A 20542-nucleotide genomic window follows, 5' to 3' on the forward strand; every position below is an offset into this window, starting at 1 on the left:
TATGATTACATCGATATTGTTTGCCATCACAACATCTTCTTTCGTTTTTTTTAAAGTTTATATTATGTTTATAAACTCAGGAAATATGTCCCTGGACACATATATGACTTTGAATATGACCAATGTATGACCCTGTAACTACTTGGTTGTCAGGCTTGTCACTGACAGTTTGGTTATGTTTTAGTTTTTCCTGTTGTGTTTGTTTTATTTCCTGTCAGCGCTTTTATTTTTGTTCAGTTTCCTGCTTGTCTACGTGAGCGCTGTTTCTCCTCAGCCGCGACTGATTGGTACCTGGCCACACCTGGTGTCAATCAGCCGGCTGCTATTTAGACCTGCCTTGCCCTCCAGTCAGGGCTGGAGTATTACTACCTGTAAGCTGTAAACTGTAAACTGTATGCTGTGTACTGTTTGCTGTATCCTGTATGCTGATAGCTGTTTGCAGCTTGCTGTCTTCTCGTTCTTCGTTTCCTGTTTGCTGGTTCCTGTTCCCTGTTTGCCTGTTCCTGGTTCCTGGTTTGTGTTTTCCCTGAATTTTGGACATTAAATCATGTTTTCCTGCACCAAGCCTGCCATCTCTGCATCTTGGGGTTCGTCACCACCTTTACTTGACATTGGTATCGGATTGATATCCATTTTTGTGGTATCATCCAAAACTAATGTAAAGCATCCAAACAACAGAAGAATAAGTGTTTATTACATTTTAACAGAAGTGTAGATAGAACATGTTAAAAGAGAAAGTAAGCAGATATTAACAGTAAATGAACAAGTAGATTAACAATTCATTTTCTACCACTTGTCCTTAATAATTTTGACAAAATAATAGAATGGAAAATGATACAACTTGCAATAAGAAACATATGTTAAATGTACCTTAAGATTTTTTGTTAAAAGAAAGCCAATAATGCAATGGTACTGGTACCAAAATATTGGTATTGGGACTACACTGGTACTGTGGCATGTCCTCTGTCCCTCAGATCTGTGCTCCAGGAAAGCATAAAAACCATGCCACATTGGACGCGTCGGTCAAAATAGGACACACCAACAAACACCAGCAAAGGTCTTCAGTAAGGAGACACATTTTATCCAAGAGGAGACTGAGGGCGGCAAAATAGACACACAAACTAGAGACTCTGGACCATTATACAGCAGAGCAGGTGACGGAAGCATTAGGAAGTGTGGGTTGGTTATCCAGGTAAAGTTGCAGTGTGCTCAAACAACCACCAGGTAGCCTTTGTGAGAAGATAATATGATATCATCTCTTTCTTTTTCGGACCCACCAGGTTTTTTACATAGAGGACACACCATAGTTCTTCACTTACGCTTCAAGTGAGCGATGAGGCAAAAACCTACTGTAGTTTTTTTATTTCTAGCTTTGTCTCCTCATATAATGATGAGGTTTGTGAGTAAAAAGCAATCTAGCCCAAATCAAACTGAAACTGCAGAGTAGTCCTCATATCAAGCAACGTACAAACTACAAAACCCTAAACCAGTGAAGTTGGCACGTTGTGTAATTCGTAAATAAAAACAGAATACAATGATTTGCAAATCCTTTTCAACTTATATTCAATTGAATAGACTGCAAAGACAAGATATTTAATGTTCCAACTGAGAACGTTGTGTTTTTTTTTGCAAATAATCATTAACTTAGATTTTAATGGCAGCAACACATTGCAAAAAAAGTTGGCACAGGGGCATTTTTACCACTGTGTTACATGGCCTTTTATTTTAACAACACTCAGTAAATGTTTGGGAACAGAGGAGACCAATTTTTGAAGTTTTTCAGATGAAATCATTTTCCATTGTTGCTTGATGTACAGCTTAAGTTGTTCAACAGTCCGGGGGTCTCCGTTGTGGTATTTTAGACTTCATAATGCGCCACACATTTTCAATGGGAGACAGGTCTGGACTACAGGCAGGCCAGACTAGTACCCGCACTCTTTTACTATGAAGCCACGCTGTGGTAACACGTGGCTTGGCATTGTCTTGCTGAAATAAGCAGGGGCGTCCATGATAACGTTGCTTGGATGGCAACATATGTTGCTCCAAAACCTGTATGTACCTTTCAGCATTAATGGTGCCTTCACAGATGTGTAAGTTGCCCATGCCTTGGGCACTAATACACCCCCATACCATCACACATGCTGGCTTTTCAACTTTGCGCCTATAACAATCCGATTGGTGGGTGCCTGTTTTGTTTGTTTTCCAATAGATGTTGGAGGTGTTTTATTACTGTGAGAAGCCAACGTATGTCTCTTACCATCAGAATAAACTGCTTCTAAAATCAAAAACGACGTCTGAGATCAATTAAACACATCACAGACCGATAAACAATCTCATTGATTTCCGTGTGTTCCTACTTCCGGATACACAATGCTTGTGTGTGTTGTAATCATGGAAAACTTGGTAACAAATAACTAAAACGACTATTTTTGGACAAATGAGGATTCACAACCTTATCTTTTTGAAGCTGAATATACGGAGGATGAACTACTGCTTTTAGAAGCAAGCACCAAGCAGAGGGTGAAACGTAGGAGCTGATAGAGTGAGGTGAAAACGACTTAAAGCTGCAAATGTGGAATTTGGAGACAAGCTATTTCGACATAAATGGCGTGCTTACCCGAAATAAACTAGAAAACGTCCCCAGCCAAAGAGACAACTGTCCATCGAGTGAGTCACACTTTATATTGATCTGGCTAGTTGTGTACAAACAAAACAGGAAATGTGGGCTAATACTTTACAGATACTTTAATATGATTGTTCATGTTTATCAGTCAGAACAGATTGGTGTCTTATTTCAGTGTTGTGCATTACAAAGTCAAACTCGTTTCGTGTTGACGTAGTTAGCTTTTACAACTAATACCCCAGCACGCCGATGTGTTACTACGCTAGAAAGAGAGTTCATCAGTGTTTGCTCTTACAATAACAATGTCGCTACAGCTTGGTTATTGTACAGGTTACAGAACGTAAATTAAGTATCGGTGACGGTTTTTAAATGCATAAAGTGACTAAGAGGTAGAATTGATTGCTCCCAATAGCTGCATTTCTAGCTACCGAGAACGAGCCGATTTGTACATGTTAGAATGTAAGAAAAAAAAACAAAAAACATTTTGTCTTCTTGTCTCTCATGATAATTGTGAATGATAGGCAAAGTTCCCCTTTAAGGTTTTTTTTTTTTTACAAAAGAGCTCCCTCTAAAGTTATGAAGTGTAATTGTCTTAGGGCAGGGGTCGGCAACCCAAAATGTTGAAAGAGCCATAATGGACCAAAAATAAATAATACAAATCTGTCTGGAGCCGCAAAAAATGTAAAGCCTTATATAAGTGTTATAATGAAGGCAAAGCATGATGTAAGTGTCTATATTAGCTGTATTAGCCTACTATCAAAATGACTATGTGTCGCAGGCTGACGCAAATCTTCGTTGTCAGACATGTTGAAATGTAATATTTATTCTACACATTTTTACAACATTGGAAAACATTACTAAAACTGAGGCTTTTCAGAGGGTGTGATAACGCCTGGAATTTACTGGCTTAGAATGGCCAAAGCTAAAGATGTGTGTGTCCAAGTTGAAGGAAACGGAAACTGCAAATAAAATGAGCTCAAATATACCTAAAATACGAGTCATAATGATGCATTATGTACATACAGCTAACATAAATTGCATGTTACCAAATATGCCTGATTAGCACTCCACACAAGTCAATAACGTCAACAAAGCTCACCTTCACGCACAGCTTAAAAAGTTTGGTGGACAAATAGAGACAAAGAAGGAGTGGCATAAAACACATCTTTCTTTGGCAGCATCAAGGAAAGTTGTACATGCAAACAAACTACGGTGCGTTCAAGTACTTGCGAAATTAGTAGGACAAAATGGCGCGTGCCAAATACGCTCATCAATTTCTAACAATTAGGAAGGTTTGTGTCATGTTTGTCCCCCCTACAGAAACCATATTAAAAAAAAAAAAAGTCTTTTGTTCTTCATCTTTTTCCATTTTCATAATTTTTTTTAAAAAAAGCTCCAGGGAGCCACCAGGGCGGCGCTAAAGAGCCACTTGTGGCTCGAGAGCCGCGAGTTGCTGAGGAATGTGTGTGCATTTTTTTAACTCCACAAAATAATAACAACATTTATTACTGTGCGACTATCTGTGGTAGCCATAGCATTGGCTGCTTTTAAATTCCTGAAGTAACATGTGCATCTGCTTGCCATGTTGCCTCCATAATTTATATAAAGAGGATCCAGGGGGAGCTTTGACTTCGAGAGAACCCTGAGGTAATAAAGCAATTAAACAAAACAAAGAAAATTTGCACTTAAAAAAGAAAAACATTTTTTTTGTTTTACTGCCATTATTTTCCGCTACACCTGCATGTAAACCTCCAAATAAATAGCATAACAAAGAGACAGGAGGTCAAGACATTTAAGGAAAAAAGATCCGGGAACGTTGTGTCCAAGCATAATCCTAACACAGGCTGTCAGATCAAGACCGTTTAAGGAGACCCTATCACTGCCACACAAGAGCAGGACCACCTGCAGTCTGGAAGTCATTACTCCGGGGGGGAGGGGAGGGGAGTTTCACGGGATAGCCTACATGTAAACTTGGAGTCACTTCACCTCAAATTGGGTGTAAAGATCCCATTTCCTCTCATCGGCAAGCTGAACCACCTGCAGGATGATCGGATATGATGTGCTTTTTGACCCGTGTCCCTCGGTGCTGTTCTACCACGGACACACAAAGGAGGGATTGTGTGGCTTTAATTCAAGTTTATTACAATTATACATCACATTTTAGTTAAAGGGGTCATATTATGATTTTTTTTTTCTCCCCTTATTTAAAACACTTCCTTGTGGTCTACATAACATGTAATGGTGGTGCTTTGGTCAAAATGTGGCATTGATTATGTTTTACAAACCATCTTCAAGACGCTTTCTGATTAATTCTTCACGATGCTCCGTTTTGTGGGCGGTCTTATTTACGTGTCAAAGCCCCGCCCACCTCTTCAACTGTGTCTACTCTCCCTCAGCCATGTTGCAGTTTTTAGTGCTTCCATATTGAGTCTACATATGTTAGATCCACTATGGACTGGACTCTCACAATATTATCCTCGACATCCATTGCACCGGTGGTCGGGGGGGGGGGGGGGGGGGGGGGGTCCCCACATCTGCGGTCCCCTCTAAGGTTTTTCATTGTCATCCCATTGGGTTGAGTTTTTTCTTGCCCTGATGTGGGATCTGAGCCGAGGATGTCGTTGTGGCTTGTGCAGCCCTTTGAGACACTGGTGATTTAGGGCTATATAAGTAAACATTGATTGATTGATTGAGCTGACAAAATTTGACATAAAAAAACAACAACTAGATTTTAGGAAAAATAATACAAATTAGTGAAATTATTAGAGATGTCCGATAATGGCTTTTTTGCCGATATCCGATATTCCAATATTGTCCAACTCTTAATTACCGATACCGATATCAACCGATACCGATATATACAGTCGTGGAATTAACACATTATTATGCCTAATTTTGTTGTGATGCCCCGCTGGATGCATTAAACAATGTAACAAGGTTTTCCAAAATAAATCAACTCAAGTTATGGAAAAAAAAATGCCAACATGGCACTGCCATATTTATTATTGAAGTCACAAAGTGCATTATTTTTTTCAACATGCCTCAAAACAGCAGCTTGGAATTTGGGACATGCTCTCCCTGAGAGAGCATGAGGAGGTTGAGGTGGGCGGGGTTGTGGTTGAGGTGTGTGTGGGGGGCAGCGGGGGGTGTATATTGTAGCGTCCCGGAAGAGTTAGTGCTGCATGGGATTCTGGGTATTTGTTCTGTTGTGTTTATGTTGTGTTACGGTGCGGATGTTCTCCCGAAATGTGTTTGTCATTCTTGTTTGGTGTGGGTTCACAGTGAGGCGCATATTTGTAACAGCGTTAAAGTTGTTTGTACAGTCACCCTCAGTGTGACCTGTGTGGCTGTTGACCAAGTATGCCTTGCATTGTGAAAAGCCGTAGATGCAATGTGACTGGGCCGGCACGCAAAGGCAGTGCCTTTAAGGTTTATTGGCGCTCTGTACTTCTCCCTACGTCCGTGTACACAGCGGCGTCTTTAAAAAGTCATACATTTTACTTTTTGAAACCGATACCGATAATTTTGAAACTGATACCGATAATTTCCGATATTTCATTTTAAAGCATTATCGGCCAATAATATCGCCAGTCCCATATTATCGGACATCTCTAGAAATCATCTGTCCGTGCAGCAACTTAATTTGACGTGATAAGACATCCTTAATAATATTTCTATATCTAGAAATTTGTAGGACTTTTAAGATAGAAATCAGCGTTTTATTCTGAAAACGAGCATTATTTAACTTGCGATTCTTAAATTAAGCATCCTCGAGATGTTGCAGAATCTTTATACAAGACAAAAAAACAACAACGTTATGTCGCTACTGGTATGACGTTTCCTGCTAAAAATTGTGGGTTTTTTTCAAAAAACAATTTAAAGTCTTGTCCAACTGTTTACTGGTGTATGCTATTATCCAATGATCATTAGGATAATAGTAGATAATAGATCTATGCATTTATGCACCTGTGCATCTGTAAAGCACTTCGAATAGCCTTGCGTACGACCTGTGTTCTACAAATAACCGTGCCCTGCCTTAAAAAGCAATGGAGGATTTTTGCTGCAATTCTGCAACACGCATTTTCTGTTTTTGAAAATAAGTCATTTAGAAGTGACGATAAAACAAAAGGGAACCAGCCTCATATTTGTTGCATCCATAGGACAATGGCAGCGCAGGCGCGTTGACTTAGATTGATGCGGCGCCTCCTGCTGACAGCTCTGAATCATGGCTCCGACGTCGCACACCACCAGCAGCTCTGGAATGTCTGATAAAATGATATTAATTCCACACATTAATGAGATTAATGAACGGGCCAAGAGAGCAGTTTTTTTCCCCCTTTTTTTGTGTCTGGCCCTGAAATAATAACACAAAGGTAATTATAGGGCATCCATCAATCTGCTTGCCAGACAGTCTAATTATCTGAGCATTTCTGAAGTGCTCTCACTTCTCTCCGCAGCCATTTGTATCGTCTGATATGTTATTTTTTCATTAATGGGGAAAACTCCCTCCAGTGTGTTACTACAGTTGGCGGTCCGGGCCGAGCGGAGATGATGGAGAGGCCGGGGTCGGCAGATTGAGAGATCCAAAAAGTGCATGATGGATGAAAATGTCAGGGCCGCTAAGAGGCGCGCGTCATTGACTCCTGGTGCATCTTGACGAAGCACTCGGGGCTCCTCCAAAGGGAATAATGAGGATGCTGACAGCACAATAATCAATGGTTTCCAAATGAATAATCAACCCCACTAATAGAAAAAATAATATCTTTTTGATTTAGTCTTGGTGCTCTCGCCCAAGATTTTACTAACACTAACACTTGTTTTTTTCTGGAAACAGGTATTTTAATGAATTACTATTTCTTATGTTTCAACATAGTTACTCGTTACTCCCTCACGCTGCTTCTAGAACTGGACTTGGTGAAAGAAACAATGTAAGTATGGCTCACTGCTCTTCATGCACCGTTCTCATGGATGGGTTGGCCCTAGAGTCATTTCGTAACTTTAGACACTGCAGACACGTTTGCTAGGGTTAGCTGTAGCGAGCTGACTAGCCCAACTTGTAGCAGCCTTAAGCGGCCTACAAGCTACAGTGAACCGATTGAGACGCATAATAGATTTAGCCCTTTAGCTGGTCCTACACCGCAGTCTACCAGACACCACACCTTAGTCATAGGGGACTCCATCACCCAGAACATATAGTTTAGTAAAATCAGCCATAATTGAACTCTGTAGAACATGCACCTGGCTCGCTGACAACAAGCTATCCATACACTTGGGTAAAACGGAATCCATCCTATTTGGGTCCCACATCAACCTTAAGAAAGTCAATGACTTCACTATAAAAGTGGGTGACATTGTTATCACCAGGAAAGATGAGGTCACCTACCTAGGTTCCATTTTAGAGGCTAACCTTTCCTGTGATAAAATGGCAACCAAGGTAATCAAAAAGGTCAACCAATGAACGAGATTTCTCTACAGAATCTCCTCTCTGGTCAACAAAAGCACCATGAGGATTCTGGCGGGAACTCTCCTTCAACCCTTTTTCGATTACGCATGCACCTCCTGGTACCCTAGCACCTCTGAAACCCTCAAATCTAAACTCCAAACATCCCAGAACAGGCTAGTCAGATTACTTCTAGACCTCCACCCCAGATCCCACCTCACTCCTACCCACTTCTCCAAAGTGGGCTGGCTCAGGGTGGAGGACAGAGTAAAACAACTTGCACTGAGCCTAGTCTATAAAATCTGCTACACCTCCCTGATACCGAAGTACATGTCAAACTATTTCCTTAACGTAAATGACCGCCATAACCACAACACCAGGGGGAGCTCCACTAACCACGTTAAACCCAGATTCCGAACTAACAAAGGTCTTAACTCATTCTCTTTCTATGCCACATCAATGTGGAATGCGCTCCCAACAGGTATAAAAGAAAGGGCATCTCTATCCTCCTTCAAAACTGCAATAAAAGTTCACCTCCAGGCAGCTACAACCCTAAACTAACACCCTCACCGGATTGTTAATAACCAAATGTAAACAATCAAATGCAGATACTTTTTGTTATGCCTTCTGATCTCTCTCTCTCTCTCTCTCTCTCTCTCTCTCTCTCTCTCTCTCTCTCTCTCTCTCTCTACTACTTGCTGTCCATATCCTACCAAGTCAGACCTACACTGTTCCAATATCCATTTCTCTGTTCTCAATTGTTGATGACAGATGATAACAACCAAACCTAAACCCCGCCCCTCCACACCCCGGATTGTAAATAATGTAAATAGTTCAATGTGATTATCTTGTGTGATGACTTTATTAAGATGATAGTATATATCTGATAGTATATATCTGTATCATGAATCAATTTAAGTGGACCCCGACTTAAACAAGTTGAAAAACTTATTCGGGTGTTACCATTTAGTGGTCAATTGTACGGAATATGTACTTCACTGTGCAAACTACTAATAAAAGTATCAATCAATCAAAAAAAGTGTATTCCCAGGGCCACAGCACCTGACATTGAAGCTAGTCTTAGGGAGCTAACTCTCAACAGGCCTAGTAAACACGTATGACAGGCTAATCGCACCACTAGCTACGCGAACATAGTTGTACTCGTCGGCTCCAATGACACTGTGGTGAGACAGTCAGAGATTACAAAGAGGAACATAGCTCGGATTTGTAATCTCGCTAGAAAGATGTCTCGGCATCGAGTACTTGTCTCTGGCCCCCTGCCTTCGGAGAGGCAATGGTGAGAGGTATATCAGATAAGTCTTGCTTGACAAGTGACAGCCTAGTTTTTGTAGAGAACAGGGACTAACGTTTATTGATAATTGGTCCTCTTTCTGGGGCAAACCAGGCTTGCTGAGGAGGGACGGCCTTCACCTTAATCGGGAAGGCAAAATCACTCTTTCCAGAAATATAGACTACTATTTGAGTCAAGCTTGACTAACTAGACTAGAGCAAGCTCGGACACAGGGAGTCAGTTAAGCTAGAACTAACCAGCGCCAGGCTGGAAAATTACTGCACACATCGCATTTCTCGTAGCATAATACACAACTCATAATGTTTTTTCTGCAGTGACTGTGTCAGAGGTGGACATGCATTCTACTGAGATGGCAAATTTTGACACAGCACCAAGTAAATAATCTCAAGATGCCCATCGTATCAATTCCTAGATCTGATCATAATTATTTAAGGCCCACTACACAAAATAAATGTAACGTTATTAATATCAGTACTACGAATACCATTAACAAAATGCCTCATAACAACCCACTACCCATAATATGGGCTTTTTAAACATCTTTATAAACATTTTTAATTTTAATTTTCCTGAGGGAACTCTCCTGAAGGAATCAATAAAGTACTATCTATCTATCAGATCAGCTAGGTGACATCATACGCAAATACGGTGTTAGCTTTCACTGTTATGCTGATGACACCCCTAAAGCTGAACAACACGTCACCTGTAGGCATGTCTGAATGAAATCAAACAATGGATGTCCAGCAACTTTTTTGCGTCTTAACGCTAAGAAAATGTCATGATCTGTGGTCTAGATCATGTTTTGTTTGGTTATGTTCTGTTGCTTTTTGCTCCTGTTTTTGTGCACTCTTGTTTGTTTTAATTTCCATGACTACTCATTAGTTTCACCTGCCTTATGCACGCACCTGTTCTAATCCACCACGCTCTGACGAAAGGTTGCACGCCTCCTCTTTTATTTGGACTTTCCCTGATTACATGGCAACAACTGTTTCTAAAGGGACGGGGGGTCGTAAACAGCCGTTGCCCTAGGTCACAAAATAGTTAAAAGAAAAGATGCCTGGAGCTTGCGTCAGGTCCTGCTGCCTCTCCGCTTTGTAGATATCGGGTCAAGACAAGATCTTCCTGTGGATTACAATAGATCAAAGAAACCGACACCTTCCTGTCGCTTCCCATCGTACACAGTGGAGTTTTACAAGCTTTTTGCTTGGTGAGATCAAAGACAGCTTTTGTCTGCTCACCGGGAACTCATGGAACCAGAAAGTTTTGTGATAACTTACATACAATTATTCTGACAGTATGATAATGAAAATGTAAACTGTTTAAATGTACATATATCTTGAAGTGGTCAGCAATATTTTGTTTCCACTCCAATTACACTATATAGATTCACCCGGTCACAACATAAGGTACACCTGCACACTCGCCGATGGAGTCAGACTCTGCCAATATTATACTAAAATTATACTTTATTCTACCTATTTTATGTTTTTATCACACAGCCTGAAGCAGAGTGGGAAGAGCTCCTCCCCCCTCTGGCTGAGAGCTTGACCTAAATGTCTAAATAAGTAAGTCCACCTTGAAATATAATTAAACACATGTCAAATGCTCTTTTTTCCTCTCCCCCAAACAAGTAACCTAAAAAAAAAATAATACAATCAAAAATGATATACTCTTAATTGAGTATTATTTTTAGGTAATCCACCCACCTCTGATTGTATGTCAAAATCTAGAAAATGCATCTCAGTGGTTAACAATGCTGCCTTGTCACGTGACACACCTTCTCCCATACCGCCTATACCAGGCATGTCCAAAGTGCGGCCCGAGGGCCATTTGTGGCCCCAAGCTAATTTGTTAACGGCCCCCGGCACATTCTGCAAATACTACAATAAAAATGTAAAACACGAAAAAGTGTAATAAAAGATTAAACAGGTGAAATGTAACAAGACTGTTATTGACCTATGCGGACTGTTATTGACCTATTGAAGGCTCCAATTACTTCACTAGAACAATTCCACTTTGAAATATTTTGGGGGGAAAATATTGCATATTTTGTGGGAAACAAAGTTTTCTTTCACAAAAAGGGCAACAAACAAACGAACAAAAAAAAATGAAAAAGTTATAAAATCTTATAATCAACAGATCTACAGACTTTAGCGTTAATTGTAAAAAAAAAATAGAAATGTGGCTTATTTTCAACACTTATTCTTTTTATTTTTTTATTGTTATGAATTATTGACCTATTTAAGGTTCCAATTACTTCACATCAAATATTCCACTTTGAAATGTTTTGGGGGAAAATGTTGCATAGTTTGTGTGTGACATAAAGGGCATAAACATAAAAACAAATTTTTAAAAAACGTTATAACGACAGACAGACCTGAAGTTGATCTCGAGATTCAAGCGTTAAATGAAAAAATAATAAATTATGACTTATTTCTAACATTTTTATGACTGGGACCAAACTTGAGGAAAGCCATAAAGGTTAAAAAAAAAAACTACCGTATTTCCTTGAATTGCCACCGGGAATATAGTATTCGCCTGCCTAGAATTACAGCCGGGTCAAACTCGTTTCGCAAAATAATTAGCGCATGCTTGGCACTTCCGCCGGGTCAAACTCGTTTCGCAAAATAATTAGCATATGCCTAGAATTTCAGCCGGGTCAAACTCGTCACGTCACGAGTGACACTTCCCCTGTCATCATTTTGAAAATGGAGGAAGCTGATTTTAGTCATTTGAAATCGCATAAAGGGAAGAAAAATATCAACATTGTGTTATTATATACCGGTAATTGCAATTCTTATTATTAATAATGTTAGTTTGTAGTGGTGGAGAGCTGACTTTTTGTTGTTGGAGTTGCGTCTTTCAAAGCGCTTTATTTTGAAAAACCGGTATGCCTCGTTTCACCGCCGGGTCAAACTCGGCACGTCACGAGTGACACTTCACCTTTCAAGGCATCATTTTCCAAAATGGAGGCTAATTTCAATAATTTCAAATCGCATAAAGGGAAGAAGATACAGAGCTATTCAGTAGGATTTAAGGTCCAAGCTATTGAATATGCTAAAAATAACAGTAAGCAGCTACCGTGTGTTTTATTAATATACCGTAGCTGCGTGTGTCAAATATGAGTCATTAAATGACTCCCACGTTCTGGTGGTAGAGGGCGCTAGTGATCCTTCTTGCGACTACCGGTACTGCAGAAGACCGGTGCTGCAGAAGAAGACAACAAGCAGCAACAAGGAGGCGATCGTTTGCTTGCACTTTTAACATGGAGGATTACATATCTAAAATAAAACAGTTTTCTAAACTGGACTTTCAATCGAAGCAGGAGGTGATAATTAAAGGAATATCTCCATCGAGACAGAGAGACTTTTAAAACTGAAGAAAGATAAACAATGCTTTTGCTGCGCATGGACTCATTTAAAAGTAAAGGTAAGACCATAATAAAGTTTTTTTTATTAAATGTGCTTTTCAGGATAAGGTAAGCGCCGGAGTGAGAAGAGGTTTTAAAATAATTAGCGCATGCTTGCCTATCCCGCATGCTTTTGGTAAGCGCAGGAGTGAGAAGAGGTTTTAAATTAATTAATTTCAAGGAAATACGGTATATATTGTATTGGTTTTTAAAAAAGGAAAAATATAAAAATAGCCCCCGCATGCTTTGATTTTTCAGTCTGTGGCTCTGAGTGGAAAAATGTTGGATACCCCTGGCCTATACGTTCTGTTCAGTACCACAGTAGAGACAGGACCCGATCCCAGCTGACTACAGACAAACGATCAACTACGTCCTGCATGGAACGGCATTAAACACTGTCTTGGTCAGTTTCACCCAAACAAAGCATTAAAGTCCCATCATATGGACGCTCTTGAAGTGATCAACACAACAATAGTAATGACATAAGCTGACAATGGGGGGGAAGAAGAAAGTCGGACCTCCCCTGCCTCCATCCGGACTAATCATGGAGAGTCAATGGCTAATGCTTCCTCACTCGTTCACCAGCTGTCTAAATAACACGTTTTTCATTCAGAAAATCTGCTGTATTTGCGAAATGCCTTTAAAAAAAAAAAAACATTTCTACATGGCACCGTTACCGCGGCACAATGTTATGATGTAGCGTCAGCGTCAGACACGAGTGCGTGTTTATCCTCGTCTGGTAAACACTGGCCCGGGCCGCCTATCACGCCATAACCTCAACTTCCATTTCGATAAACTCGTTAAAATTTTGAAGTCATCCCCCACTCTATTGGAGTGTCTCGTAAAAGGCTCTTAAAAGGCCCGTGTGTTTTTATAAACTCCACTTATCCCTCGCCTCGGGTCCTCTGGCTTTGTTTTTGAATGGATGACGGGAGAATAAACAAATGAAGACGAGCATAAAACGAGGCCCCCAATTTGTGCACGTAAACCACAACACTATGAAAAAACTTTTCCTCAATCCTCAGTATTTTCGGCTTTGTGTCGGACGCCCTTCCTGACACAACGCTGGTCGGTAATCAAACCCATGCTCTCTACCGTGAACGGTGGAAACGTGTACAGAATCCCAAACCAGTGAAGTTGGCACGTTGTGTAAATCGTAAATAGCAACAGAATACAATGATTTGCAAATCCTTTGAACTGAGAAACTCAATTTTTTATTGCAAATAATCATTAACTTAGTATTTAATGGCAGTAACACATTGCAAAAAAGTTGGCACACGGGCATTTTTACCACTGTGTTACATGGCCTTTCCTTTTAACAACACTTAGTAAACGTTTGGGAACTTAGGAGACCAATTTTTGAAGCTTTTCAGGTGGAATTATTTCCCATTCTTGCTTGATGTACAACTTAAGTTGTTCAACAGTCTGGGGTCTACGTTGTGGTATTTTACGCTTCATATTGTGCCACACATTTTCAATGGGAGACAGGTCTGGACTACAGGCAGGCTAGTCTAGTACCCGCACTCCTTTACTATGAAGCCACGCTGTTTTAATATGTGCAGAATGTGGCATTGTCTTGTTGAAATAAGCAGGGGCGTCCATGCATAGTAGAGTTTTAACTTACACTTATGTCGCTTTTTGATGCAGTACCGCCTGACGTATCGAAGGTCACGGGTCTCGGCCTTTCTCCTGATTCTCTGAACCTTTTGATGATATTACGGACCGTAGATGGTGAAATCCCTAAAAAGTGGTGACCCTCGCCCCGTCCTTGTTTGTGAATGACTGAGCATTTCACGGAAGCTGCTTATATACCCAATCATGGCACCCACCTGTTCCCAATTAGCCTGTTTACCTGCGGGATGTTCCAAATAAGTGTTTGATGAGCATTCCTCAACTTTCCCAGTCTTTTTTGCCACTTGTGCCAGCTTTTTTGAAACATGTTGCAGCCATCAAATTCCAATTGAGCTAATATTTGCAAAAAATAACAAATTTTACGAGTTGTCTTTGCAGTCAATTCAATATATAAGTTGAGAAGGATTTGCAAATTATTGTATTTTGTTTTTATTTACGATTTACACAACGTGCCAACTTCACTGGTTTTGGGTTTTGTACCATTACCAGCAGAGAGTGTTGTTTTGTCATCAGATTAATCACACTTGCATTTTGATTAATGATGATTAATCACAGTTAAGTACTTGGTCACAAAAACCTATTTTCTTTGAAAAACAGATCCCAATATTTTGACACAAAGTAATTTTATTGTCAGAATCTCATAACGCAGTGCTATTCAACTGGCGACTCAGGGGCCAAATTCAGATGTTTTTGCAGCAAATTCCTAAAAACACGAGAGTTCTCCTTTTGTTTAGAGTAGAGGTGTCCAAAGTGTGGCCTACTGTCAAGCATGGTGGTGGTAGTATTATGCAGGCCCGGCCCTAACCAATCTGGCGCCCTAGGCAAGATTTTAGGTGGCGCCCTCCCACATCGGCAGTGAAGTGTATGTACTCACAAGAAACCGAATAGCTTTGTCTTTGACCTTTTTTTTACTTAAAGAAAGCAAATTAACAATCAGAATTGTTAACAAGATAAAAAACTATGGATAAATAAATGAATACAAAAAATAAAAAATGAATATATGAAATACAATATTCTGTACATACATAAACACAAAATAAAACGTGTCAACAGGGTGCATAAAATAAATTAAAAATACAATATAAATAAGGCACTGCACAAAACAAGGTATCAAACCAGTATGACTTTAACAACTATATTACAAAAAAAGGGGATCCAACAGAATTCTCTTTTTGTGCTTTTTAATATTGCATTAACTAGAATGACTTACAAATTACTGTACACCAGGAAGTACTGTAACTACCTAACGTTACATTATTTATTTCCATAACAATTTAGCCCCCACCACAATATTAACCCGACGTTAAAACAGAACTAGCTATTTATTGATTAGCAATTGCCGAATCATGTAACATTAGCTTAATGCTAAAGGTTACTGTCACATTCTGTAACAGACAAATAATTTCATGTAGGCTAACGTTACCTACCTGCTACCTCTGTCTTTTTCTCGTTTCTCCTCCTCTTCTTTTCTATTTTTTCTTCCCTGGGCACCTGACAGTTTTGGCCGTTTTGACATCTTGTGTTGAGTTTTTTATGTGGTGACATCCAAAAAGAGTCATGATACGGGAAGGGAGGGGGGGGGGGGGGGGGGGGCGTACTGTTGTAAAAAAAAAAATTTCTATTAAATAGGCTTTACTTTGCATTTTAATTAACGTGGGATTATTTTATGTATTTAGAAATAATAGTACCAACTTTTTTCTTTTTTCCTCCAACATTTGTGGCACTGGCGTGGCGCCCCCTGATGGACGGCGCCCTTAGCATTTGCCTATACGGCCTATGCCACGGGCCGGCCCTGGTATTATGCTCTGGGCCTGTTTTGCTGCCAATGGAACTGGTGCTTTACAGAGAGTAAATGGGACAATGAAAAAGGAGGATTACCTCCAAATTCTTGTGGACAACCTAAAATCATCAGCCCGGAGGTTGGGTCTTGGGCACAGTTGGGTGTTCCAACAGGACAATGACCCCAAACACACGTCAAAAGTGGTAAAAGAATGGCTAAATCAGGCTAGAATTAAGGTTTTAGAATGGCTTTCTGTCAGGTTCAAACACCGATGACATCTATTAAATAGACAAGAAGCAAAGAATCATGCAGAGACAGAGTTAAATTTTGCTCAATTGAGGAGAGACGTTTTTTGGGCTGTACTCTAGTTACAGATCCAAACTACGCTCTAAAGTCCACCTCACGTGCGTCCTCTATTTATTTGGGAGGTCCCTGGATACATCACTGAAGCTGTCGCTGAGAGAAGGGGTAATCTAGACAGCTCCAGTTAGACACAATATATGACTATTGATGAAATGCAAATGTGTTGATACTCGTGATATCGCCCTGTCTCTGCTCTGTCTGCGTCACGGCACTCAATGTTCGGCCTTGGCAGTCAGCAGGCCGATTCTGGAAAGAAACACTGATACGAGACTGGCTTTGCACAGATAGAAAAATAACAACTTCAGCACATTTGATAATAACTACAGCAATGGCCCTTCAGCATAAGAGTTGTGTGATAATATATACAGAATTATTCTAACACCTTCCCAAAGTCCTGACTTAAATGTGTGGACAATGCTGAAGAAACAAGTCCATGTCAGAAAACCAACCCATTTAGCTGAACTGCACCAATTTTGTCAAGAGGAGTGGTCAAAAATTCCACCAGAAGCTTGCCAGAAGCTTGTGGATGGCTACAAAAAGTGCCTTATTGCAGTGAAACTTGCCAAGGGACATGTAACCAAATATTAACATTGCTGTATGTATACTTTTGACCCAGCACATTTGGTCACATTTTCAGTAGACCCATAATAAATTCATAAAAGAACCAAACGTCATGAATGTTTATTGTGACCAACAAGTATGTGCTCCAATCACTCTATCACAAAAAAAAAAAGAGTTGTAGAAATGATTGGAAACTCAAGACTTTATGTTCTTTACAAGTGTATGTCAACTTTTGACCACGACTGTAGATTTAAAAGCTAATGAGGAATGTCCACACTGAGCACAACAACAAAACGTAACATGTGAAATGAAAGATTCCAGCTCATCCTCGAGCATCTTTAAGGCCAGTTATTTGCCGCCACGTCTGATAGATCGCCTCCCCGCCGTGATTTGTGGGCTTGGAGGCGATTTCATTTTCCGTCGCCTCCCCGCAGAGTTATCTAAATGGATTGTACAATCAAGCCATGTGCCCCCGTAACCACGCGGCACATAATTATTCCGTCGTCGGGATGTTTGACAGCAAAAATTAGTAAGGCTCACCAGGAGAGCAGGTGTTTTTCCCGCCTCGCTCGCCGTGTTGCCCGCAGCGAGTAAAGGCTGTTATTGATTTGCAAAGCATTTGACAAAGGATAAATAAGACCGGAGAGGAGGGAGGCCGGAGCCATGAGCTTTTTGATCAATCAACAAGCCACAGCTGGAACTAAATTCAATTCTTATTTATCAAAATCTCCCCCGTTCTCTTCCCCCTCCTCCTCCTCCTCCTCCTCGCTCGCTTGGAATGCTGCACGGCGAAGGCGCTCTGCTGTGACTCCTTAACGGTCCCCTTGAGCCGCGAGCATCACTTATAACGCCGTGGATTTGTTGACAGGAATACTTTGTTGTGGAATCTTTATCATAGGTCAGGAATTCAAGTCGATGTGAGAAGAAAATGTGTCTGGTGTTGCAACGATGCACCATTATCACAGTTCAGTAGGTACAGTGCCTCCATGGAAATGCCCTCCTCTACCTCAAATAACTACTCACCCCCAAATCCTCCACACGACACCTCCGCTCTGGACAGGCTAACCTCCTCCAACCTCCGAGGACAAAGCTACGAATAATGGGAGACCGGGCTCCCAGTCTGTGGAACGCTCTCCCTGACCACCTGAGGGCACCACAGACTGTGGATTATTTTTTCTTTTAGATATATGCATACTAGTTTTAGCTATTTGGCTGTTCTAGTTATTTTTATTTATTTTTTATTATCTTTTTATTTTTTATTGTTTTTATTTTTTTTCAAATAAGTGTTTGATGAGCATTCCTCAACTTTCTCAGTCTTTTTTGCCACTTGTGCCAGCTTTTTTGAAACATGTTGTAGGCATCAAATTCCAAATGAGCTAATATTTGCAAAAAATGTCCAGTTCGAACGTTAAGTATCTTGTCTTTGCAGTCTGTTCAATTGAATATAGGTTGAAAAGGATTTGCAAATCATTGTATTCTGTTTTTGTTTACGATTTACACAACGTGCCAACTTCAATCAATCAATCAATCAATCAATGTTTATTTATATAGCCCTAAATCACGAGTGTCTCAAAGGGCTGTACAAGCCACAACGACATCCTCGGTACAGAGCCCACATACGGGCAAGGAAAAACTCACCCCAGTGGGACGTCGGTGAATGACTATGAGAAACCTTGGAGAGGACCGCATATGTGGGTAACCCCTCCCCTCTAGGGGAGACCGAAAGCAACGGATGTCGGGTGGGTCTGACATAACATTGTGAAAGTCCAGTCCACAGTGGATCCAACACATCAGCGGGAGTCCAGTCCACAGCGGGGCCAACAGGAAACCATCCCGAGCGGAGACGGGTCAGCAGCGCAGAGATGTCCCCAACCGATGCACAGGCTAGTGGTCCACCCGGGGTCCCGACTCTGGACAGCCAGCACTTCATCCATGGCCACCGGACCTATGCAACTCCCCCTCGCAAGGGACAGGGGAGAAGAGGAGAGAAGAAAAGAAACGGCAGATCAACTGGTCTAAAAAAGGGGGGGTCTATTTAAAGGCTAGATTATACAAATTAGTTTTAAGATGGGACTTAAATGCTTCTACTGAGGTAGCATCTCTAACTGTTACCGGGAGGGCATTCCAGAGTACTGGAGCCCGAATAGAAAACGCTCTATAGCCCGCAGACTTTTTTTTGGCTCTGGGAATCACTAATAAGCCGGAGTTCTTTGAACGCAGATTTCTTGCCGGGACATATGGTACAATACAATCGGCGAGATAGGCTGGAGCTAAACCGTGTAATATTTTATACGTAAGTAGTAAAACCTTAAAGTCGCATCTTAAGTGCACAGGAAGCCAGTGCAAGTGAGCCAGTATAGGCGTAATATGATCAAACTTTCTTGTTTTTGTCAAAAGCCTTGCAGCCGCATTTTGTACCAACTGTAATCTTTTAATGCTAGACATAGGGAGGCCCGAAAATAATACGTTACAGTAATCGAGACGAGACGTAACGAACGCATGAATAATGATCTCAACTTCACTGGTTTTGGGTTCTGTACATTTCACCAAGAAGGCCAAGTGTTCTAAGACAGGAGACTTTAACAAGAGTTTACAAGCTCTCATTGGGACTATCTGCTAGCCATGATTCACGCTAGTCAAAGGATTGGATACACTCTACAGTAGAACCTCGATTTACGAAGCCCTCATTTTACAAACTCTGTGATGAGGTGGCGACTTGTCCAGGGTGCACCCCGCCTTCCGCCCGATTGTAGCTGAGATAGGCTCCAGCGCCCCCCGCGACCCCGAAGGGAATAAGCGGTAGAAAATGGATGGATGGATTTTACAAACTTTTCGATTTTTACGAAACACGGACCGAATACAAATATTCATTGGTGCCTTGCAGCCTCATATCATTTGACAAGGAGTATCCTGTTAAAATGCAAGTAGGTTAAATATAACCAGTGAATACGATTAAAATCAAGTTAAAGATTACTTATTCAGTGTCAATATTTGGGTGGGCCCCAGGTTTCTCTGTAGTGGAAAAGTTGGATCAAAAAGGTTGATTTAATTGGTCTCTTGTGGAAAAAATAAAATAATTGATGATATATAAGTAAAATGCATTGTGTTGCACATTCTGCGTTGCGTCCAAGGACCGCAGATGACCAGCTATTACTTTTTTGGAGCGAGGCTGCAAACCCTGTAATTTATGATGGCATCGGCATATGTGGAGAGAGCAGCGGTCACCGTCCAACCGGTCATTTGACAACAATGCCTTCTGATGATCACCCAAAGAACACTTTGCTTCAAAACAGGCCTGATTAGGAAATCCATTTTCAATCACGCCAGATAAAAACCCTTCTTGACTTGTCTCGTTATTGAGGAGAAATACATCAAAGGTCATCATTTTAAACCCTACCCACTCACCCACCCTTGAAACAAAC

This window comes from Entelurus aequoreus, linkage group LG02 (assembly GCF_033978785.1).
Source record: "Entelurus aequoreus isolate RoL-2023_Sb linkage group LG02, RoL_Eaeq_v1.1, whole genome shotgun sequence".
In the NCBI taxonomy this organism is placed as follows: Eukaryota; Metazoa; Chordata; class Actinopteri; order Syngnathiformes; family Syngnathidae; genus Entelurus; species Entelurus aequoreus.